This window comes from Bos indicus x Bos taurus, chromosome 28 (assembly GCF_003369695.1).
Source record: "Bos indicus x Bos taurus breed Angus x Brahman F1 hybrid chromosome 28, Bos_hybrid_MaternalHap_v2.0, whole genome shotgun sequence".
In the NCBI taxonomy this organism is placed as follows: Eukaryota; Metazoa; Chordata; class Mammalia; order Artiodactyla; family Bovidae; genus Bos; species Bos indicus x Bos taurus.
In genome coordinates this window covers 33,763,353-33,787,959 of record NC_040103.1, presented here as the reverse complement: position 1 = coordinate 33,787,959, position 24,607 = coordinate 33,763,353, and the positions used below count along the sequence as shown (strand labels likewise).

The window sequence follows — 24,607 nt, the reverse complement described above, 5'->3', positions numbered from 1 at the left end:
AAAGGAAAGCATATGTCCACACAAAGACTTGTACACAAATGTTCACAGCAACTTTATCTGTGATAGCCACAGACTGAAAATCACTCGAATGTTTGTCAGCAGGAGAATGGGTCAACAAAATGTGGTGTACCCATACAGTGCAATATTACTCAGCAATAAAAAGGAATGAGCACACAACAGCAAAAGGAATGATGTGTGCAATGACATGGCTGCAACTCAAAATAATAAAGCTGAGAGCATCATTAATTATTAGAGAAACACACATCAAATGGATAAAGAAGACATGGTCATATAAATACAACGGACTATTACTCAGCCATGAAAACAAATGAAATATCGCCATTTGCAGCAACATGGATAGATCTAGAGATTATCATAGTAAGTGAAGTAACTCAGACAAAGACAAAGATCAGATGATATCACTTATATGTGGAATCTAAAAGAATTAATACAAATGAATTTATATATAAAACAGAAACAGATTTACAGACATAGAAAACAAACTTGTGGCTATCAAAGGAGAAAGAGTGAGGGAGAAATCAATTAGGAGCATGGGGTTAACAGATTTCGGTTTAGTCACTAAGTGGTGTCTGACTCTTTGCAACCTCATGGACTGTAGCCCACCAGACTCCTCTGTCCATGGGATTTCCCCAGCAAGAACACCGCAGTGAGTTGCTATTTCCTTTTCCAGGGGATCTTCCCGACCCAGGCATTGAACCTGTGTCTCCTGCATTGCAGGTGGATTCTTTACCACTAAGTCACCTGGGAAGCCCATGAGATTAACAGATATCCACTACTACATATAAAACAGATGAACAACAAGGTCCTACTGCATAGCACGGGGAACTATATTCAATATCTTATACAACCTATAATGGAAAAGAATCTGAAAAAAAAAAATCTGAATGACTTGGCTGCACACCTGAAACTAACACAATGCTGTGAATCAACCATACTTCAATAAAATAATGATAACAATGCTCAGTGAAAGAAGCAGAACAAGAATAAATCAGTACATACTTTTTTTTATATGACTTCATTTATGCAAAATCCTAGAAAATGCAAACTACCCTATAGTGACAGAAAGCTTTGTAATTGACTAGGATTTGATGGGTGGTGGGCAAGGCATGATGAGAATGGGCAAGGAGAGATTACAAAGAACAAAATGAGAGTTTTTCAAACTATGAATTTGTTCATTATCTTGATTATTGTGATGATTTCATGAATATTTACCTTCATCATGCTGCAGTCCATGGGGTCGTAAAGAGTCAGACATGGCTGAGCGACTGAACTGAACTGAAGACATGTTAAATTATATCCTGTACATGTCGTTTGTTGTATGTCAATTATATCTCAATAAAGTTGTTTTATTGGGGGTTGGGGTTTTCTTTTTAATATCCAAAATTCAACCATTTTGGGTATCAACCTCCACTGCCAACCACTCTGATCCAAAGGCTACAGCTACCTGGATGCCTTGCTCTGTAGGCCCCAGCCCTGCTGAAATTCCTCCTCTTCCAGAATATCCATCCTCTCAGGAAGATGCCAAGGTTCCCGCTCAGCAGTTCCACCACCCACCCCCAGCCACTCTGTTAACTGACTGAGGACAATTCACAGCTGCCCCTCTTCCAGAGACTTGGCTGAGCCACATCCCCTTGCCAGGGAGGTTACAGCTCCATCCCAAGGACATCAACAGCCAATGACTAATTGATACAGGGATACAGAAGTCTAGCCCCCTTGCTCCAAGAATAGATGATTCCTGCTGCAGAGCCCCACCACCATGGGTCAAGCTGAAGGTAGACTACTCACAAGCACATCCCTGCTCAGTTTCTTCTCCTTTCCTAGCCTTACTCCCCACCCCAGGCTGTACTGAAGAGCACCCGCTGAGTGAATCACAGAAGTCCGAATCCCTTTTCAGGCTCTGGGAAATCAGCTAAAGACAGGCGGTATCAGGGGTGGACCTAGGAAGCAGATCCCAGGATGGGTCTGGGGCGCATCCCTCAGGGCCAGGAGGCAGGTAAGAACTGGGAGTCTGGAGCATGAGGTGCGGGGCACTTGCTGCTTTTCACCTGTGGCGACCGGGATGGGACACAGGTAGAGGAGGAAGCACAGACTCACGCAGCATCTCTGGAGCCCGAGTGACGCAGGAGAAAGGCTGGAGAAGGAAATGGCAACCCACCCCAGTCTTCTTGCCTGGGAAATCCCATGAACAGAGGAGCCTGGCGGGCTACAGTCCAGGAGGCTGCAAGAGTCAGACATGACTTTAGTGACTGAAAACAACAAAAAGGAGAAAGGACAAATATAAGGGCCATAAAATTGGTAGCTGCTGCAGAACACTCAACGCTTTGAAGAGAAAATAGCAAGTTTGAGACAATCAATCACTAATTTAAAGCAATTACGAGAGGCAGACAACTTGTTCAATGGCATTTACAGAGTTAGAGACCCCCACCTCCTGCAGTTAGATGATAGACCTGGGGCTAGATCCAGGACACAATCGTAAGAGTAGCAGAACTTGGAGAAGGTTGTCTTCTCAGGCCCAGCAGTTCTCATACACCAAGTCAGAGCCCTGAAAGGAAGAAATGGGATCCTGAAATTGGAGATGGAGACATGTAAGTAGATACACTTGAATCCCTTGACTCCCTATCTCCCCTAAACATTGAGTGTACTGAAAACGCCTACACGCTATGCATTTTTTTTAATTGAAGGATAACTGCACTACAGAATTGTGTGGTTTTCTGTCATACATCAGCAAGAATCAGCCATAGGTACACCTATTTCTCCTCCCTCCCGAATCTCCCTCCTATCTCCCTCCTCATCCTCCCTTCAGTCTGTCACAGAGCCCCTGTTTAAGCTCCCTGAGTCACACAGCAAATTCCCATTGGCTATCTACATGTGGCTATTTACATGTGGTATTGTAAATTTCCATGTTACTCTCTCCATACATTTCCCCTTTTCCCTCCTCCCATCCCCTGTGTCCATAAGTCTGTTCTCTATGTCTGTTTCTCCATTGCTGTCCTGCAAATAAATTCATCAGTACCATCTTTCTAGATTCCACATATATGCATCAGTATATGATATTTATCTTTCTCTTTCTGACTCACTTCACTCTGTATAATAGGCTCTAGGTTCGTCCACCTCATTAGAACTGACTCAAATGTGTTCCTTTTTATGGCTGAGTAGTATTCCAACATGTATATGTACCACAACTTCTTTATCCATTCATCTGTTGATGGACATCTAGGTTGCTTCCATGTTCTAGCTATTGCAAATAGTGCTGCAATGAACACTCGGGTACATGTGTCTTTTTCAGTTTTGGTTTCCTCAGGGTATATGCCTAGGAGTGGGATTGCTGGGTCATATGGTGGTTTTATTCCTAGCTTCTTAATGAATCTCCATGCCATCTTCCATAGTGGCTGTATCAATTTACATTCCCACCAACAGTGCAAGAGCGTTCCCTTTTCTCCACACCCTCTCCAGCATTTACTGTTTGTAGACTTTTTGATGAGAGCTATTCTGACTGGTGTGAGGTGGTACATCGTTTTCATTTTGATTTGCATTTCTCTAATAATGAGTGATATTGAGCACCTTTTCATGTGCTTGTTAGCCATCTGTATGTCTTCTTTGGAGAAATATCTTCTTAGGTCTTTCTCCCACTTTTTGATTGTGCATCCCCCAGTCTCCCACTTTAAGTCTCTACAGACTCAGATGAGGTTGGTGGCTTAGAGGACAACACTAAACCTCCTCAGGATGCGCCCCCACCTCCTTTCCTGGCCACCAGAGCCACGGATAGAACCAAACTGCAGCATGGCTCACTGGGCAAGAGCTCAGCCTGCTCAGAGAAAGAGAGAGATTAAATACCAAAGCAGCTATAAGACCCAGCTAATACAAACCAGCACAAACCTGAAGAGTATATCTGGAAGTGGATGCTGAAGGAGAAAAGCAGAATATAAAGCTGGATTCAAAAGTTTATTGACATGGAGGCACTCCTAGATCACAGGATTTAACTCCCTGGCAAAGAAACCTAGAGGGCAGTTCTGACATGCTGCTGGTATGGCTCTCAGAAGCTGCTGTCACAGACTTGTAGAGACAGGGATCCAAGGGCTCAAGTGAAACTACTATTCGACCAGCAGTGGAGGACATATGACCCTTAAAGCGTAAACCATGTGCTCTCCAGCCTTTATGGAAAAACGTGCTGGTTTCTTTCGCATTGAGATGGTTAATAATAACATAAGGTTCCCAATAGCTAAGGGTATTAATATAGAAAGGAATGAGATGAACGGATGAGTCCAATGCCAAGATTAGATACTCCAGTGGAGGTTTATAGTTCTTTGCCCAGTTTCTAGACTTGAGCCAGTTCTTTGACCCAGAACCCATTAACTAGTCCCCATAAGACAGATCTTGCAACTTTATAGTAAGTAACACATGGAAGCCATTCACCACTGGAAATATTATCATTTATTCAAGGGTAAGGAGAATTACAATGGGGAGATGGAATCTCTAGACTCTTTAAGGGATGTTAAATACAGGATCTAAGCTACCATGGGTACCTTGAGACCCAAAGACCTACCATGATTCCTTCATTATAGTAGAAGCATATGGCGGTCAAATAAGATATTGAAAGCCCAGGATCAGTGGTCATTTCTCAGTTCCCAAGTATATAACTGGAGTATATCTACTTAGCAAATGTTCCTTGACAAGTAGAGTAAAATCCCTTTTAGTACAAAGGACCAAGTGGAAGTTTCTAAAGCTGTCCCCATTGCTGGACCAAAGTGGTAAATCAAAAACATTACCACTTCCCGCAGGAATGGCAGAGATTAGTGCCATCCACAAAGACTTTAAAAGTGCAGAGGAGATGGTCCCTGTCATATTTCACATTTAACACACTAGTCTGGCCTCTGCCATGGCAGATTCCAGTGAACTACTCCAAACTTAACCAAACAGCAGCCCCATGTGCAGCTTTTCAGCTTGATGTGTTATCTTAACTAGAGTGAATTAGTATAGTTGCGGGTAAATGATAGGCAGCTTTTGATCTGATAAATGCTTTCTTTCCCATACCCAGCAGAAAGGAGTACCCAGGACAGTTCATATTCACAAGGGATGAACAGCAGTATTCATCCACAATTCTCCTTTCATACTCTCACAGGACTGTGTTCATTCTCCTTCATTCTGTCATCATATATCCAAGGGGGCCTGAAACGTCTAGATATTCCACAGAACATCACTGGTTCACTATACTTATGATATCATGTCATCAATGTCATCAAACCTTTATGAGTAAGTAAGCAGTAACAAGAGTATGTGGTCATGGGACACCAAGTAACCATGAGACCAAAACAACCCACTGTGATCTGGGAATGTCAGCAATCCATCAGAAATTGGACATGGTACATCCGGGATCATGTTTCAACAGGTCCAAGGATAGACATAACTGAACAAACAAGGGTCCCATACTCCACGGCACCAAACACGTTTGCACCAGTGTCTCTCCCTCAACTCACACAAGTCCTGTGAGAGGTTCCCCATGACCAGGAGGCAGAGGAAGAAGGAGCCCGAGTTTGGTTCACAGATGTTGGTACACATAGAAAATAGACACTGTTGCACCACAGCCCCACTCAGGGGACCCTAACAGACAATAGTGAGAAGAGGTCCTTCTAGTGCAAAAGCTTCAGGCAAGGCATCTGATCATCCACTTCGTGTGAAGAAAGAAGTGGCCTAAAGTTAGGACATATGTAGATTGATGGGCAACAGTCAACAACAGGGCTTGTTAGCCAGGAGCCTGGAAGGAACGAGATTGAAGTCTAGGGACAAAGTCTGGTGTAGAGGCATGGGAATGGGCTCATGGGAGTGAACACAAGTGTGCAGATCCCTGTGTCATATGTTAACGTACACCAGGGATCACCTTCTGTGAAAGACTAAACAGGAAGACTTCGCCAGACAATGTTAGCCAGTCTCAGTTCTTGATCACCAGTAGTGTGCGCAGTGAGCTCATAAACAAAGTACCCACGGTGGCAGGGACCGAGCTAGGCACAAGCCCAACAGCAGGGGCTTCTTGTTAGCCAGGTTGATCAAGGTTCTATAATTGCTTCCCGGGTTACTAGATCAGCAGGCACAGAAAGAGTTTCTACACTGTCAGGGATCACTGGCCCTGGTCATCATAAAGAAGTGTGGTTTGTGTCCATATAATGGGAACGTAGAGAAATGTGTTTGGAACTCGTGTGATTCACTGAGGTGTGTCTGGTACTCCCATACCTAGTATTGTGTATAAGTAGCAGGTGCCACAGCCACAGCCTGAGGATGGCATAATAACCAGGTGCTCAGACTCCTTTAGAGATGAGTGCCTGGGCCACCCCACCTGGCAAGCCACCCAGACCAGCAAAAGTGCTAGCCAAGGATAAGAGGAATCAAAAGCAAATAGAAGAGGAGGAAGATAATGATGACCAACTGTGGTCTTGAGATTGTGGAAATAGGAACTGTAGCATGTCCCACTAATCCTCCTCTGTAAAGTTTCCCCAGGAGTTACAACCACGGATTTCTAGAGAAGCTGGCACCAGGTGGAATGAACTGAATGTGAGAGTCAAGAGGATCTCAGTGGTGCAAGTGGTGGGATGTGGTAGACAAAGTCAGTGCCTGGCACAGATGCTCTTACCTGGCCAGGATACCCATCTCCCAACTGCTGTGAATGTTGGCTGCTAACAGCCACAGCTGCCTCCCTTCTCCAGAGAACTGTCCTTGGCTGGCAGGAGCTGCTTTGCCCAGAGATCACACAACCCCGGCATTGATCCATAGCCAATGCCTGATTGAACTGGGAGTATAAAATGTTGCTCCTTTTGCCTGAAGGGGGAACACTTTACAGTGTGGTTTACAATTCAGGACCCAATCACCTCCTTGTGGATCAGATCGAGGCAAGATTTGACCTCAGCCTTTTCTCTTTCTCTATTCTGCTTTACTCCCTCCATTAAAGGTATTTCCTAAGAATATTCACTAATAAACCACGTGCACTTGAACCCCTGCTTCAGGCTCTGCTTCTGGGAAACAAGACTAAGACTTTCTTTTGTCTGTCTTATGTATCACTAAAGCCTCATCATCAAGTACCACGACGCCTAGCAAAAAATAAATGCTTGCATGAATGAATGGAATGGGGCAGCTCAGAAGTCAAGTGCTTGGCCAAGTCACCCACATCTTAAGCAGCCAAGCCTTGACCTTGATTTGAACTTGAGCTTGATCTTTAGAGACCAAACTCTGACACAGCAGTGCCTGAATGAATGAATGAATGAATGGCAGAAGGAATGCATGCCTAAACAAAGGTTGTCTCTAGAAAGAACCGTTCTAGTTTCCTATGGCTGACCCACTAATACAAATGACTCAAAGTTCTGAAAGCTTTAGGGAGACAAAAACCAATATCTTTCAACCCCTGCCATGTGCTGGGCACTTTACATGCATTACATCATTTCACCTTAATAAAAACTATTTTAGGGACTTCCCTGGCAGTCCCGTGGTTAGAACTCCATGCTTCCACTGCAGGGGGCACAGGTTGGATTTCTGGTCAAGGAGCTAAGATCCCACAAGCCAGGCAGTGCAGCTAATAATCATTATTTTCAATAGATTTTATTAACATCCCCATCTTATAAATGTTCAAGGGATTGCCAGTAAAACAGAGATCTCAAATTCAAGTGCCTACAAGGACCAGAAAGGTATGAAATAAGCAGATGGGCCCCAAAGGCCTGTCATCGCTGTAATCATCAGGACTGCACCAAGAGGTCTTCTCCTCCCCTTTCCCAGGCAGGACCTCCTCCTACCCCACAATTTTTATGTCTGCAAGCCTGAAGACATCGTCAAGGCTCTGGGGAGGAGGGAAGGTTATCTCACAGCTTTCAGGATCTGGTTTGCTTTCTCCAGCAATAGGGGGCAGAGCATTACAGGCCAAGGAAGGAAACATTCCTAACCCCTGACACCCATCATCACTCCTCACGCATTTCAGACACCTGCATGCTCTGATCACTTTTACACCTCTGCTTGGAAAGGTGTTACCACCAATCTGGCAGGTGCAGAAGCCAAGGCTTAGAAAAATGCAGTGGCTTGCCCAAGGTAACCCTGCATTGTTGCTAGTGCCAGACAAGTTTCCTGAGATTTCATCTACTGCTCTTTTCACAAAGCCATACCATGTGTACCTGGGAGCCACAGAGGGTTCTGCAGGCCCTCCTGCCCTCGCCCGGGGTTCTCTGGGAACCTCTCTAAACACACCCCTGGATGTGCTGGCTTCCACTGTGGCCCTGCTATCTGTTCCCAATCCCCAGCCTGTACTGAGAGGTTTATTTGCTTACTGAAACCTTGGGCATTGAAATGGCCAAGGAGGACTCTGTAATCACGGGCTGCTGCTGTTGCTAAGAAACAGGTCCTTTAAATTCAATTTACAAAAAAGATAGAGTGAGCGAGCAAGTGAGTGAGAGCAAGAAAGGGATGCTTGAACATCTGGTTCTCCTCCCTGGCTGTCTCCGGTGACTGTGAAAATGAGATAAGTACATTCCAAGATGGATGCTGGCCTTCTCTAAGCCATTTTCCGACTTTCCTCTAAGCTGGTATTTCTGGTCAGCCTTGGATTTGACAGGTTGTGGAGAAGGGCAGGGGGAGTGCTCTTGCAGGAAGCCTGGTGGCTTTAAGAATTCCAGGCACCTTGTCTCCTCCAGGAATGACTCAGATGCCCCTGAGCCACTGAACTAACCTGGTTCTTATGTCTAGGGCTCTCCACCCCCACTCCCACTGTCAGAATAATCATTCCACATATTTATATAATCCTCTTCAGCTCACTCTGGATTTCACACATGTTACCTTAGCTCTTATGGAGGAAATATTATTCTCTGCATATCACAGATGAGGAGGAAATTACAACAGCTAGAAAAGGCACCTGGGCCAGGAGTGGAGGGGCCAAAAGCCCTAACCCCAGCTCTGCCAAGAGCAGGCTCAGCTACTCACTCCCTTCTTTGGGCCTCAGATAACACAGCCTTAAGCTGTGAGCTAGGGTTAGATCGTGGTTCCCCACAGTGTGTGCTGCAGAGCATCGCTTCATGGGCGGTTACTGGGTACCAGGTTAAAACGGAATCCTCTGGTCAAACAAGTCTGGGAAAGTTAGTTTTAAGTTAGTTAGGTGGTTAAGTTAGTTAGGTCTCACTATAAGATTACTCAGAGCCTTGAATGCTTTAATATGCTGTAGAAATCTCCAAGAGCAGCTATCTTAGCTTGAGTTTCCCCAGAAGCTGGCTGTGATATAAGAATTTGAGTGCCAGCAGTTTATTTGGGAGGTGATGTCAGGGAACCCTGGTAGGGAAATAAAGAAATGAGATAGGGGGACTTCCCTGGTTGTCCAGTGGTTAAGAATCTGCCTTGCAGTGTAGGGGACCTGAGTCGACCCCTGGTGGGAGAACTAAGATCCCAACATGACTCTAAGCAACTAAACTCACACAGAAACTACTGAGCCCATGGGCTACGGAGCGTACATGCCACAACCAAGACCTGGTGCAGCCAAATAAATAAATATTATTTCTAAAAAAGAAGTGAGATAGGAAAAGGAAGGCAGCCGTGAAGGAGGAGTTACCAAGCAAGTTATCACTGTGGGCAGCACGAGCTTCGTCCACTGGGGATCTCTGGGACATGGTGGGGGAGACGTGCCTCAGAGTTATCCCATCAGGAGTGAGGGAGCTGGGGTATTTACACCCCAACTGTGGCCAGTCACTGAGCTGGGCTAGGGAGGGTGTCATTAATTGTCATTAAAGGCCCAGTACTTCTTGTTTCCCAGGCACAAGAAGAAAGCCTCAGAGGGGCTGCTCTTCCAGATGCTGATGGCTGGAAGTCCAGCCCAGTGCACTGGCTTGGCAGCTGCGGGAGTGACTGGTGGTACCCCAATAATATCTACCATATGGAGGAAAGCTGCAGTTTTCAAGGCTGATTCAATCACAACACTGAGGAAAACAGCTCCAGGTCCTCATGTTCCATGGAAGAGTCCAAGGAAATATCAAGCTAGGCCCTCTCCAAGGGATGACGGGTGGCTCTACAAGTCTGAGGCAATAACCTTATGAGGACCAAGGAATCACATTTGCTCGTCATCAGTTCAGTCACTCATTCGTGTCTGAGTGGATTGCAGCACACCAGGCTTCCCTGTCCATCACCAACTCCCGGAGCATGCTCAAACTCATATCCATTGAGTCAGTGATGCCATCAAACCATCTCATCCTCTGTCGTCCCCTTCTCCTCCTGTTTTCAATCTTCCCCAGGATCAGGGTCTTTTCCAGTGAGTCAATTCTTCTCATTAGGTGGCCAAAGTATTGGAGCTTCAGCTTCAGCATCAGTCCTTCCAATAAATACTCAAGATTGATTTCTTTTAAGATTGATGGGTTTAATCTCCTTGCAGTCCAAGGGACTCTCAAGGGTCTTCTCCAACACCACATTTCAAAGGCATCAATTTTTTGGTGATCAACGAGAATTCCCTGATAGCTCAGTTGGTAAAGAATCTGCCTGCAGTGCAGGAGACCTAAGTTCAATCCCTGGGTCAGGAAGATCCCGTGGAGAAGGAAATGGCAACCCACTCCAGTATTCTTGCTTGGAAAATCCCCTTGGACAGAGGAGCCTGATGGGCTGCAGTCCACGGGGTCACAAGAGTTGGACATGACTTAGCAACTAAATGACAGCTTTCTTTACGGTCCAACTCTCACATCCATACGTGACTACCAGAAAAACCACAGCTTTGACTAGATGGACCTTTTTCGGCAAAGCAATGTCTCTGCTTTTTAATATGCTGTCTAGGCTTGTCATAGCTTTTCTTCCAAGGAGTAAGCGTCTTAATTTCATGGCTGTAGTCACCATGTGCAGTGATTTTGGAGCCAAAGAAAATAAAGTCTGCCACTTTCCATTGTTTCCTCATCTATTTGCCATGACGTAATGGGACCAGATGCCATGATCTTTGCTTTTTAAATGTTGAGTTTTAAGCCAGCTATTTCACTCTCATCTTTCACCTTCATCAAGAGGCTCTTTAGTTGTTCTTCACTTTCTGCCATAAGGGTGGTGTCATCTGCATATCTGAGGTTATTGATATTTCTCCTGGCAATCTTGATTCCAGCTGGTGCTTCATCCAGCCCAGCGTTTCACATGAGTTAAATAAACAAGGTGACAATATACAGCTTTGATGTATTCCTTTCCCAATTTCAACTACTCCATTGTTTCATGTCTAGTTCTAACTGTTGCTTCTTGACCTGCATACAGGTTTCACAGGAAGCAGGTAAGGTGGTCTGGTATTCCCCTCTCTTGAAGGATTTTCCACAGTTTGTTGTGATCCACACAGTCAAAGGCTTTAGCATAGTCAATGAAGCAGAAGAAGATGTTTTTCTGGAATTCTGCTTTTTCTATGATCCAACGGATGTTGGCAATTTGATCACATTTGCTCACCACCTCCCCAAAGCTGGACAGATGAACCCTCACAGACATGAGATAAGTTTGCCTCTGATCTGCCCCCAGTTCATCCTTCAGCACATTCAACCACATTTCTAAGATGCTGCCTTCTGACCTAGGTTATAGTCTGGACCATCCCAGTCTGACCACACACCCATACAGCAAGCTCCTGCTACTCTGTATATGCAGGATTATCATTCCCTACCCCCAGGAGCCACCATCCCCTTCTCTGTTCCTTAGGTTGGCTGGAAACAAGGAAACTATTTCAGACTGCCTCCTCTGCTCACCCCCCTCCCCACACTGGTCGGCTAGATCTGCAGCCTGATTTTTGAAAGCCAAATAATAATACTAATTCCAAGAGAATTAGTAGCAGGGGGTAGCAGGGTGGTTTAGAGCGTAGGTGCCTGGAATCAAATTATACCTCCACTGCGTACTACCTGTGTGGCCTTGAGCAGGTCACTTAACATCTCTGTGCCTCAGGTTTCTCTGAACGGGGTGATGACAGTGCTGCCCGGGTGGGACTGTTGTCACAATGTGCTAGTTACTATTAGAACGCAGTGCACCGTCCCTGGGGCAGGAGGTACTCAGGAATGATATCATTAAGACAGCCATACGCTAGCAACTCAAATGGCAACCCACTCCAGTATTCCTGCCTGGGAAGTCCCAAGGACAGAGGAGCCTGGCACGCTACATCCATGGGGTCGCAAAAGAATCAGACACAACTTAGTGACTAAACAACAACAATGCTTTTGAGCGCTTATCCCATGCCAGACACCATGGTAAACGTTTTATATATATTAAATCATACAATCTCAACTATCTACCTATCAAGCTATGCTATTATCCACAGTTTACTGATGTGGAAACACGGCTCAGAGTAGCTATGCCACTAGTCCAAAGTCACCACACGGGTAAGCAACCAAGAAAAATCTTTTATGTCTCCAGGAATGGTTGCCCAAGGGTGGAATCCTGGAAAGTGTGAAACAAGGTTTGGTGCAGCTCAAACGGTACTGAGGGTGCCTTCTAGGTGGTCAGGCCATGGCTAGTTCTTTCTCTTCCCTCATCCCAGAAACCTACAGAAAATACATAGTTCTCCTTGGGCCCCGGATCTGATACTTGGAAGTCGAAACTTTCCAGCTCTGTCTTCTCTGCCTGCCAGAGCTTGTCCTGAGCCATAAGGCCCTCTTCTGCCAGGAAGCCTTTTAGAATTCTTCCCACACCCAACTGCAAAGAGGTTTCCCTCCTTTCCTTCCCTATTAGATTTCTACCTCAATTACACTCTTTTGGCATATTCACTTCCTGACACCTTCTTTATGTAGGTCTCTTAGCACACTGGATCTCATGAGCAGGTGTGGCTACCCCACAAAGCCAGAGGCATTGCCTTTAACCCTAGGCTACAAGGCCTAACCCAAGTGGTATCTGTCACAGCTTCAAGCGGCCTAACACTGAGATGGACCAGAGAAGTCATCTCTCCCTGAATTTTACAGCAAGGGGCACCAACTTGCTTCACTCACCCAGTCAGGCAGTGGAGGAACCAGACTCAAACCCAGGACTCTTGACTTCTAGCCCAGAGCTCTCACACTGAGGACCTGGAGGACTGTCTCCAGGATGATTCAGGATATTGAATTAACAGGCAATGTATACAAGAAGGGTCTAATACACACGCATTTCCCCACCACCACCATCCTCAGGATACTGAGTTCCCTGCTCATCTCCCTGGCCTGCTCACAATTATAGTCCAGTGTCTGTGCATTTGCATCCCATTGATGAGACTGAAATGCCAGCCATTAGTCTCCATTCTTCACACTCTTAAATGAGAGGGCCAAGATTAATGAAGCATCTTCTCTCAATCAAGAAGCCATTTCAGGCTGTGCTTCTTAAGCCCAGCGAGTTGTGCAGATGAATTAATACTGACCTTTTTATTTTTCACTGAAGGATTGGTGGTGCTCCCCCTACCCCTACACTGTTTGAGGAGCAATCCTGCTCCAGCCGCTTGGTTCAGCAGCCAGGAGTGTGAGCGCAAAGTGATGGTGTCACCTCACAGCACTGAGGGCAGATCATTCCCAGGAGCAGTTGGGTGGGGCAAGCAGGCTGATGTAGCTTCTAGAGCCTCCTCCTACTCAATACACCCACACCTAACAAAACACAAAAGCAGACAGAGGACCCAACAGGAAAGTGTTGCCAAGCCAAGCCCTTGATGTGCAGTGGGGGTCCCGGAGCCAAGACTGGAACTAAGCCAGGGTAACATTCAAAATAGCTAACAGCAAAGTGTGGCATGAGCACCGACCAATCAGGGCAGACGCCCACCATGAACCACCATAGGGCCAGCCAGGCGCATCCCAGGGGCTATCAGCTGTGGACAGAGCATTTGTTCTCCCAAGAAATGAAGAAGGTTGGGGTGTTGATCCAGCGAGAGAGAAAAAGTAGGCGGAGAGGGAAGAGGATCAAGTAACATGATGGGAAGAGTTGAACTCAAGTCGTGGAAACAATCAAGGGACATTATAAAAAAGCAACATCTAATCTTAAACCTTAAGTTGCTTGTGTTTTTGCAAGAGAAATTGCTCCCCGTTAGTGAAGGACTCTACATACAAATGTCTGTCTATGTCTGTGTGTGATATAGCAGGGTGGGAAGGTTGTGGGGGGAAGGGGCTGAATTATACATCTGAATCCCCACATTTCTGGACAGGAAGGCATTCTAGAGTAGGGGGCAGATGAGCTGGAACTTTCAGAATGAGTAGGAGCTTTCCAGTGTGAAGATCTCTCTCTCCCCTACGCTTCAGAAGCGAATCTGCTCCTGTTTCTACTACAGAATTAGCTAAGCTTTGTCTGTATCTGTACAGGTCTCTTCCTAGGACGTGAGTTCCTTATTGGAGGGGTCCTGCTTCTTTCATCTCTGCATCCTCAACACCCAGCATATGTTTGACCCAGAATCACTGGCCCATCTTTCCCTCTAGAGTATAAATGTATTCAATCAGGAGCATGTCAGAAGGTGGAAGAGAGGCTGATAATAATCATGGCGAGGGAGAGGTCATATGCAAGATGACGCTGATGAAGGCTATGCTCAAGACAGAAAGTGCTGGAAGAAGAAACTGTGGATATTGGGCTGATGAGTAACAATTTCTGTCTCATTATCTCTTATTTCCTGAGTGAAACTTGTAAATGCTCTGTTTCTGTGTCCACTGAATGGACCAGTGTCACCACACATGCAGTTACACACACCCACAGACACACACACACACACACACACACACACACACACACCCCGATAACAATAATGATGATGGTGGTACGAGTAGACCAGCGTTCAGAATCACAATGCATGTTCTCAGTGGTACACATTTCAAATTTTTTTTTTTGCTTGCATTTCTGTTTATTCATTCAGCCAACCGAGCACCTCCTACGCGCCAGCAGCTTCGCTAGGTGTCAGGATTAAATACAGTCCCTCGACCTCAAGAAAAGAAAGCGGCCACTTCACACACGAATCACATGAGATTTTTCTTAGTTTATGATATGTCATAGGAGCACAGGGAAAGGAAGGAGGAAGTGTCAGCTAGCTGAGCCCGGAAAGAAAGATGGGATTCAGGCAGGAAAAGGAGCAGAGGGCGTCCTGGGGAGAGAGGCAGCATGAGTGAAAGTCTTATTGTCTTCATTCGTATTTGGTACTGCTTTTATAGCATGTTAATATATATTTTTTTCTGCTTAAAAATTAAAAGCAGGGCTTCCCTGGTGGCTCATTGGTAAAGAATCCGCCTGCCAGTGCAGGAGATATGGATTCGGTCCCTGATCCTGGAAGATCCCACATGCCATGGGGCAATTCAGCCCGTGAGCCACAACTATTGAGCCTGTGCTCTAGAGCCTGTGAGACACAATCACTGAAGCCCACGTGCTCTAGAGCCCGTGCTTCACAGCAAAAGAAGCCACCACTGAGAAGCCCACACACCACAACTGCAGAGTAACCCCCACTCACCACAACCAGAGAAAAGCCCACACAGCAACGAAGACCCAGCACAGCCAAAAAGAAAGAAAGAAAGAAAATTACTTTTTAAAAAGAAAATGGCATTTAGAGCCTGGAGTAAGATACCAAAGTTGTAGCAACAGATGAGCTACCAGAAGAAGCTGCCCTGGGAAGGCTATGCTTACCACCTGCAGTCCCCTGTGAAGGAATCTGGACTTTATTCGGTATGACACCATGGAGGCTTTCTAAGCTGGTGATGAGGGAACAGGACAGCCAGAGGCAGACAGCTGGCCATTTCCTTGAGGCTGGGAAGACCTGTTTCCAAGGCAAGCTCCACTGGAAGGTCCACGCATCATCCCCAAGGCTGCCGTGAGCACCGCCCTCCCGTGCAGACATTAGTCCTTGGGCTGTGTGAGGGCCAGGGAACGCTTCACTCACGTAAAATCATCCTTCTCCCACACAGTTTCTCTTTTCCAAAGAGAAAAGAAAAGCTGGTCCCTACCCAAGGTTGTGTGCTCAGGTGTGGCTATCCTCGTGAGATCAGTGTGTGGGGTGGTCTCCATGGAGATGCCATGTTGGTTCAGGGTGGAGGAGCAGAGCCACCCCACACCTGTCTGAGCCTGCACCTGGGCAAGCTCTGCATTTTCCAATAGGACCAGGCAGCGCACATCGTCGAGAATGGGTGGGTCCACCCGGGAAAACTTGCACTAAAGACAAAGTTAGAAAACTAGGCAGCAGGAGGCAAAACCCATTCATAACATGAACAGAACCCAGCCACTCACCATGGCCCTAAGGCTGACTCACAACTGGAACACCCAATCTAAATGTCTGCCTCATTTGGTGCTGCTTTTCATAGCCTATCGATAAATATTTTCTGTTTAAAAAGATGTTTTGACTTCCTTGCAGGAACATGTACCCTTCTTATACAAGAAAAAAGAAAACTAAAGCTTAAAGATCAAATCTTTTAGCAAACTGATAGAATCCAAAAGGGAAATATATTCTAAAATATGCAAAAACAAGGCTACACACACACACACACACACACACACACATACACATTCACCAAAAAAACTCACAGCAGCATATAAGCAACCCCCAATTCATTCTCCAGAGCTCCAGAAAACCTCCTTGCCCTTGGCAGCCAGGCCATGGAAGGCCCCCCCAAATCCCCCACCATCTGGCATTTTTGTCTGCAAAGCACAGGCCTTTCTACCCTGGGCTGCCTGCCCACCCTGCGGATGAGGCCAGGCACTGGTGAGGGCTGCCTGGGCTTTGCCTCCCTGCCATGGTAACCACCACAGGCGCGCACGCGCGCACACACACACACACACACACACACACGCACATGCATAGGCACACGCGCACGCACACTCTCAGCCCTGCCTGCTTTCTGGCCCCGTCACCATAGGCTCAGGCCAGGGCAGCCTTGACTGTCAGCTCTGTCCTAGTCCCACCTACCCCACACAGCAGCCAAAAAGGCACACATGTCAGGGAGGGGGCAGGGAGAGGAGAAACAGCCACAGGAAGGCAGCAGGACTCGCAGGAGGGAGCAAGGCCCTGGGGAGGGGGGCACGCAGGCAGGTGGCAGAGGGGCCCTCATTAGCCAGACCATCTGTCAAGAGTGAAGGAAAGGCACCCCGCTCTGCAGTCCAGGGCCCTGCTGTACATACACTCACGCACTCTCACACACGTACAAGCACACACACAATTACACACACACATATATTGACATCCACCCATGCCCACATGCCCATAAAATCCTACACAAAGATATACACATTCTCCCCTACATGTGAACACAAAACTGTACACAAATGACAACTGCACACACACACACGAACGTACATACGCACCGATACGTAGTCACACACTCATGCGTAACCACGCACAAAGACAAACATGACTGTACGTACACATGTGCTTAAACCTACACCATATGTAGTCAAACATACATACGCACCAATACGTAGTCACACACTCATGCGTAACCACGCACAAAGACAAACATAACTGTGCGTACACACGTGCTTAAACGTACACCCATATGTAGTCAAACATACATACGCACCGATATGTAGTCACACACTCATGCGTAACCACGCACAAAGACAAACATGACTGTATGTACACATGTGCTTAAACGTACACCCATATGTAGTCAAACATACATACGCACCGATATGTAGTCACACACTCATGCGTAACCACGCACAAAGACAAACATGACTGTATGTACACATGTGCTTAAACCTACACCCATATGTAGTCAAACATACATGCACAGACTCACACGCATAAGCACATACTCCCACATGGCTACATTCTCTCTCCCATGCAACCCCAAGCCCATGCACAAATCCACTCAGACCTCTTCCCCACTGCCATCCTGCCAGGCCATGGGTCCTCCACCTCCATGCTCTATGCCCCTTTCATGCTCCATACCCTCTCTTCCACCCAGCAGTCCTACAAGGCCTTGCTGCCCTGCCACTCACGAGTCAGGAGAGCAAGGGGTGGCACAGACTGGGTGAGGAAGAGTTCAACACCATACTGAGAAGCATTGATCACAGTCTTTTTTCTGGAGATGCTTAAAATGTAAGGAGAAAGAGAAGGCAGCTAACACGATCAATGGCTCCCTGACTTCACTACTTTGCTAAAAGCAAGACCTAGACCACCAGAGGGCTACCTCCAAGGTCTGAGGCACTGTTAACACACCGCTTGATTGTGGTTGGGAAGATGGTAGGGTACGCAGGTTCAGGGCACTGAGCTGGTCTCAGTAGCACCATACTTGGGCTGCATTATCTTTGTTTCTAGCATCTCTGAACTAAGATGGGGATTATACCTTCTGCACCAGAGTTCTGTGTAGTCTCATGAGATCATACCTGGACCGTGATCACCTGGCACCTGGCACATGCTAAGAACTCAATAAACCTCAACTATTTTCCTCTTGAAGACTATTATCCATATTTCCAAGTTTTATTAAAGAACCATAATCCAGGTGAGGGCTCCAGGTTATTTCAAAGTTATCTTTTATTTAGAGAGATGCAGATGTAGAGACTTGCACACATAGTGGGAGAAGGAAAGGGCAGGACAAACTTTAAGAGCAGCCTTGAAATATATACACTGCTGATGCTGTTGCTGCTGCTGCTGCTCCTGCTGCTGCTAAGTCGCTTCAGTCGTGTCCGACTCTGTGCGACCTCATAGACGGCAGCCCACTAGGCTCCCCCATCCCTGGGATTCTCTAGGCAAGAACACTGGAGTGGGTTGCCATTTCCTTCTCCAATGCATGAAAGTGAAAAGTGAAAGTGAAGTCGCTCAGTCGTGTCTGACTCTTAGTGACCCCATGGACTGCAGCCTACCAGGGTCCTCCGTCCATGGGATTTTCCAGGCAAGAGCACTGGAGTGGGGTGCCATCGCCTTCTCTGAATATATACACTACCATGCGTGAAACAGACAACTAATGGAAGCTGCCATATAACATAAGGAGCTCATCTCGGGGCTCTGCAATGACCTAGAGAGGTGGGATAGGGATGGCGGTGGGAGGCAGGTTCAAGAGGGAGGGGGTATATATACGTATTTATATGCATATACATATATATATATATATATATATGGCCGATTCATGTTGTAAGGCAGAAACCAACACAACATTGTAAAGCAATTATCCTCCTACTAAAAATAAAAATAAATAAATGAAGTATCTTCTATTTCAAATGAACCAAAATGGTGCCCATGGGCTGGACTCTGAAGTCAGTGTGGCCTGGCAGGACCACACATCTACTGTTTGCTGATTACGGTCTCCACCTGCAGCCGTGGAGGAGGCACAACCTCTGTTCCCAGAAAGTTTAGCCTCCCCTGGAGAAGAAAGAGAAGTTTGGAAACAAACACAATAAAAGGAAATAGATTAAAAATGGAGAAAACAACCCACATTCATTTGCCAGTAAGGAAAATGAGACTTGGAGAAGCAAAATGATAATTTGCCCAGGGATGCACAGCTGATAAAGGGCAGAGCAGGGGCCTGAGCTCAGGCCTACCTTGAGGTCAGGTCTCATGCTCTTTCCACTGTAACATGGAGCTCAAGGGAGTCCACCTTTAGAGCAAATATAAACTCTGGCCGACTGGGTGGTGGGTTCCTAGCAAGCATGGCCTAAACCTCTCAGAGTGACTCAGACTTGATAGAAATAAAAAGTCAGAGAGAATGAATAAAGAAAAGAAAATAGGAAGTTTTAAATCTCTCATCCATAAACAAAGCAGAATACATAAACAACCCAGGAATGGCCCTCACGGGAGGTAACACCATGCACTTTTACAGAGGGACTTACAAGACCTGAATAAATGGGAAGATGTGCTATATTTACACATTTGAAGGCTGATTATGAAGAAAATGTTCTTTTTTCCAACTTTACACAGAACTTTAACCAATTCTAATCAAAATCCTAAGGCCATTATATTTTGAACTTAGAAAAACCGTTCTACGTTTCATCTGGAAGAATAAATAGATAAAGTTGGGCAAGAAAATACTGAAAAAAGAAGCCTAGTGTGGAACTCGGTATACTGGGTATGAAAACTTATTTATACATCTATTAAATTTTAAACATTGATATTGGCGCAAGAACACATAGGTCAATAAAACAGAATATGTAGCCAGAAACAGATATTGGTACATGCGAGAACTTAATACCAAATCAAGGTTGCTTCACAAACCAGTGAGAACAGGATGGATGATTCAATAACAGACCTGGGGAAACCAGATACCCAGGGAAAATCCTGTTAGCATCTCACTTCACAGCATATATCCAAATAAAACAAACCTAGAAAAAATGTAGGTGACTGTGTATCCAGTTTCCCTCTGAACACAATCACATCTATCAGGAGGAGCCACAATAGAAAAGATGAAGATTGAACTCTGAACAAATTTGAAACTTTGAAAGACAAAAAGCAACATAAGACAATGGTTGCAGCTGGTTGATGGATAGAGATGCATTCATTACTGTGTTCACTCTGCTTTTGCATGTGTTTGAAAATGACCATGGTTAAAAATAAAAGTTTAAAAAACAAACATAAATTTAAAAGGCAAACAACCATAGAGAAAAATACTTTTTTAACATCCGTGGGGCCTATAAACCACTGTTATCTTTAAGGTGCAAGGTGCTCCTCCAAATGACTAACAAGCATCAGCAATTCTTTGGCCACCTAATACAAACAGCTGACTCACTGGAAAAGGCCCTGATGCCAGAAAAGACTGAAGGCAGAAGGAGAAGAGGGCAACAGAGGATGAAATGGTTGAGAGGATGGCATCATTGACTTGGTGACTGAACAACAAGCATCAGCAGACAGGAAGTGGCTGTGGATTACTCTCTGAGCATCCAGTCCCCCTTCCTTCTTCCTCACAGTCCTGGATTTCTATTGAAACCCACAAGTTCTGGGGATGCTGACTTCATCCCCAGCCCTGAGGAGATCGTGTGACCTGACTACACCAATCAATGCCTCCCAGTCCCCAGTCACTGTGATTGGTTTGGAAGGGGCACGTGACCCCAACAGGATGAATCTCAGGGCTTTTAATGGGCATGGGGACTGAGAAGTTACTTCTTTCCCGCTGGACTTTAGTGGAGTCCCAGAAGCTCTAGGAGACCCCTAGGGCTGGGAGTAGCGAGAAGTCTCTCTGAAATAAAGCCCATGCTGGAAAGCTGAGCCAAGAAGAGATGAGAGAGAGAAAGAGGGCTCAGTGATATTTTTTTGAATCCTGGACCAAGTTTCACCTAATGTTATGTCTACTCCTATATAAATGCAAATAGACAACAATTACATTTTGGGGGATTTCTGTTACCTGCAACCAGAAGCAACCAAACTAAAATGAGCTAAATGAGCCTGAGAGTGTAGAGATTGGCAAGCAGGCACCGCCCCCAACAGGGAGAAGTTGGTAGCTTTTTGCATGTGCCCCACAGGTGGGCAAGGAAGTTCAGCAGAGCTGATGTGGGCAGGCTTCCCCTCATGCAGAGGTTGGGTAGGTCTCACCCATGCTCTGGTTTTGGTTCTGGCTCATCTCCAAGCCGCCCCATAACACCCTTCTTCTCTCTCTGATGGAAGAGACTCGGATGCCACTTGGGCTCCTGGAGTCACCACAGCAGGCAGTCCCCCTCAGTAATGTAACTTGCTCTGGCTAGGAAGATGCTGAAGCATCTGGGGGCAGGTGCTCTTGGGTTATTTTGTCAGAGATCCATAATATTCAATCTGAAGCTTCCTTCTCCTGCCCTGAGCTTGGAGACCGGATCAGGGACTCTACCAGCAGAATGCCACCTCACTGGAGTGGTCAGTGGGGCATGGGGATTACCAAGAGATATCTGGGTGTGGCCTCTTCAACTTTACAAGGCCAAAAGGAGCCTTCTCTATGTACCCACAGAGGCCCAGACTCAGGGACAGTTAAATCAGGACCCCTGTTGAACAAACCCAGTCGTCAATTGTGTTCATCAGCCGGGGCAAACCTTTCTTTGTGGACCTGGAATGTCCGGGCCCATAGGCAGGCTCCCTGCATGCATCTCAGTCCCTGCGGCAGCCTAGGGAGCCTGATACTGGGGCCAATGAGGACACAGGTCATCCCCCAAGCGTGGGGAGGGCTGATGGTGTGAACTGCCCACAGTCTAGGGTCGGTGCTGAGAGGACTCACCTTCTATCCTGGTCCCGGAATTCTGCCCCAACGTGTATTTGCCAAATTTGCTTCTACGAATCCCACTTTTTAAGACAGCACTTTTCCACAACCACTCATCTTTTTAAAAATTATTACTTTTCCTAGCTGTTATTTTTGCATTCTTTTATAAATCCATTTTGAACAAAATACTTCATAGACACAAAAGAATGTAACAAATATGTTAAAATGCACAATATGAAAATGACCTCCCCACCCCATTTGAAAGCTAGAACGTCACCAGTGAGTTGTATCCGCCTATCCCTCTGTTATACTTTGCCCCACTCAAAGCAGCCAAATATTGATTTTTGTGTTTATCATTCATTTGCTTTTTGTGTAATTTTTTCACGTGAATGATTTATAAAATTGGAATCAAATTCTCTGTATCTTCTTACTTCACTTAACTTAATATGCCTCTAAGATGTATTCATGTTGTTCCAAATAGCTGAGGTTCGTTCGTTTTCATTGCTGCATTACATTCTTTTGTGTAAGTGTATTCTAATTTATATATCCGTTCATCTGTCTACAGACATTTAAGTTGTTTGAGTTGGGAGTTTTCTGCTAAACCAAACATGCTCCTAGAAACACTCCTAAAACACTGGTACCCACAGGCAAGAAGCTCTCTGGGCATTGCTGGGTCAAAGTGAAAGAAAGTGAAAGTCACTCAGTCATGACCGACTCTTTGCAACCCGATTGTCTATACAGTCCATGGAATTCTCCAGGCCAGAATACTAGAGTGGGTAGCCTTTCCCTTCTCCAGGGGATCTTCCCAACCCAGGGATCGAACCCAGGTCTCCCGCATTGCAGGCGGCTCTTTACCAGCTGAGCCACAAGGGAAGCCCAAGAATACTGGAGTGGGTAGCCTATCCCTTCTCCAGCAGATCTTCCTGACCCAGGAATCAAACTGGGGTCTCCTGCATTGCAACTGAGCTATCAGGGAAGCCCAATGCTGGGTCAGTCTATACTCAAATGTTCAGTTTCACAAGATTAGTTCTAGCCGCATTCCCACATTCTCCCTTTAAGTGTGTGGTTGCCTATATTATTATTCCCCATTACTCACTCCCCAAACTATAAGGGGATTGATTATTCATCTCCACTGATATCTGTGGTATGCAGTGTCTCGCTTTGGGGGACATGTCCCTACCAAGTGACTTGCTTTGACCAATGGAACATTAAAAAAAAGTACCAAGTACCTTATCTAAGCAGAAAGTTTAAGAGTCATCACGTGTTGTCTTTGCTCTTTTTCCCTCTTCCATGAGATTTTCATGTTCCCAGTGGGAGCTGTTCCATCAGCCCGGACCCTAAAACAAAAAGACATGGAGCAGAGCTGCAGCCAACATAAATGATAAAAGACTTTGAGTGAAAGATAAAACTTTGTTGTTATAAGCCATTGAGTTTACAGGTTGATTGTTACAGCATCATAACACAGCAAAGCCTGCCTGAGACAAGACATTCCACTAATATTTACTGAGCATCTCCCACAAACAGGCATGTGCTGGGCTCTGTGAAAGCAATGATGTCCAAAATAGACAAGGCTTGTGGCTTCATGGATCAAACTCTGGATAAGCAGCACATCAAAACGGTTCTAGAGATTCCCTAGTATACCTCTCAGGGACAAACTCATCAGTTAGAACTCTTCCCATCAGAGGTAACATGCCTGATAAAGAAACGTGCAGTTTCCCCAAATCCTAGTCAGAACAAGGATGCTTGCTGAAGTTTGGACAGAGGGGAAAAAGGCACAGTTGGGAAAGGCAGCTAAGAACTGAGCTTCTGCTCCAGAAGTGAGTAGACCTGAAGGAGCCCTGCTCCACAACTGGTTCTGTCTGGATACATTTTTAAAAGTGAGGCATAATTGACATAATAAATGCACAGACTTTTCAAAAAATGAAACATGTTCATTGATTCTCAAAATGTCCAGGAACTACTCTTGAAGCTCAGATAGATCCAGAAGCAAAGAACAGACTCAGGGCCTGTCCTTTCTAGTCTCTCAGCTCTGTTCTCCTCTGCGTGTGTCTTCATTCTCGACAGCCTCTTCTCTCATGGTGGCAACCTGACCACCACTCGATACAAGCTCCTTCATAGCTCCAAGACCACCACTTCAAACAAAGGCCCTGGGCCTGACTCCCAGGGCCGAGTTGGGCCACAAGCCCAACCCTGAGCCAATCAATGTCCGGGGAGATGAAATGCACTGATTGGCCGAGGTCTGGGTCCACTCCTGGAGTTGGTGATGGGGAAACCCTAACCAAACTCCATGGGCTGAAAACGGGGTACAGGTGGACACCCTCAGGGAAAATTAGGGTACACTTACTAGAAAGGGAAACAGATGCTGGGCAGGCGAGCCGCAAATATCTATAACCACCTCCATCCCCCTTCTCAACGGTACACTGGAGCCACAGAAACTGGCTTTTGAGAGGCAAGCGTACATCCCTTCCAAACTTCACATTCAGTGGTATCACGTTAGTATGAAATCGCCGTCATGAAAGTGCTTGTATCATGGGAATAGGCAGGTGCTACACATCGGGGCTTTCACTTCCCCAGAG

The 24,607-nt window shown here is 46.0% G+C and overlaps 1 long non-coding RNA gene across 1 annotated transcript; it reads right to left on the bottom strand.

The window, feature by feature from the left end:
- Positions 1 to 2,392: 2,392 nt before the first annotated feature.
- LOC113885366 lies at positions 2,393 to 23,359 on the bottom strand. Its single transcript, XR_003509184.1, has 2 exons — positions 23,261 to 23,359; positions 2,393 to 2,563 (listed from the first exon to the last, which is right to left on the bottom strand). It is a non-coding gene; the product is annotated as an uncharacterized LOC113885366 (long non-coding RNA).
- Positions 23,360 to 24,607: the final 1,248 nt, after the last annotated feature.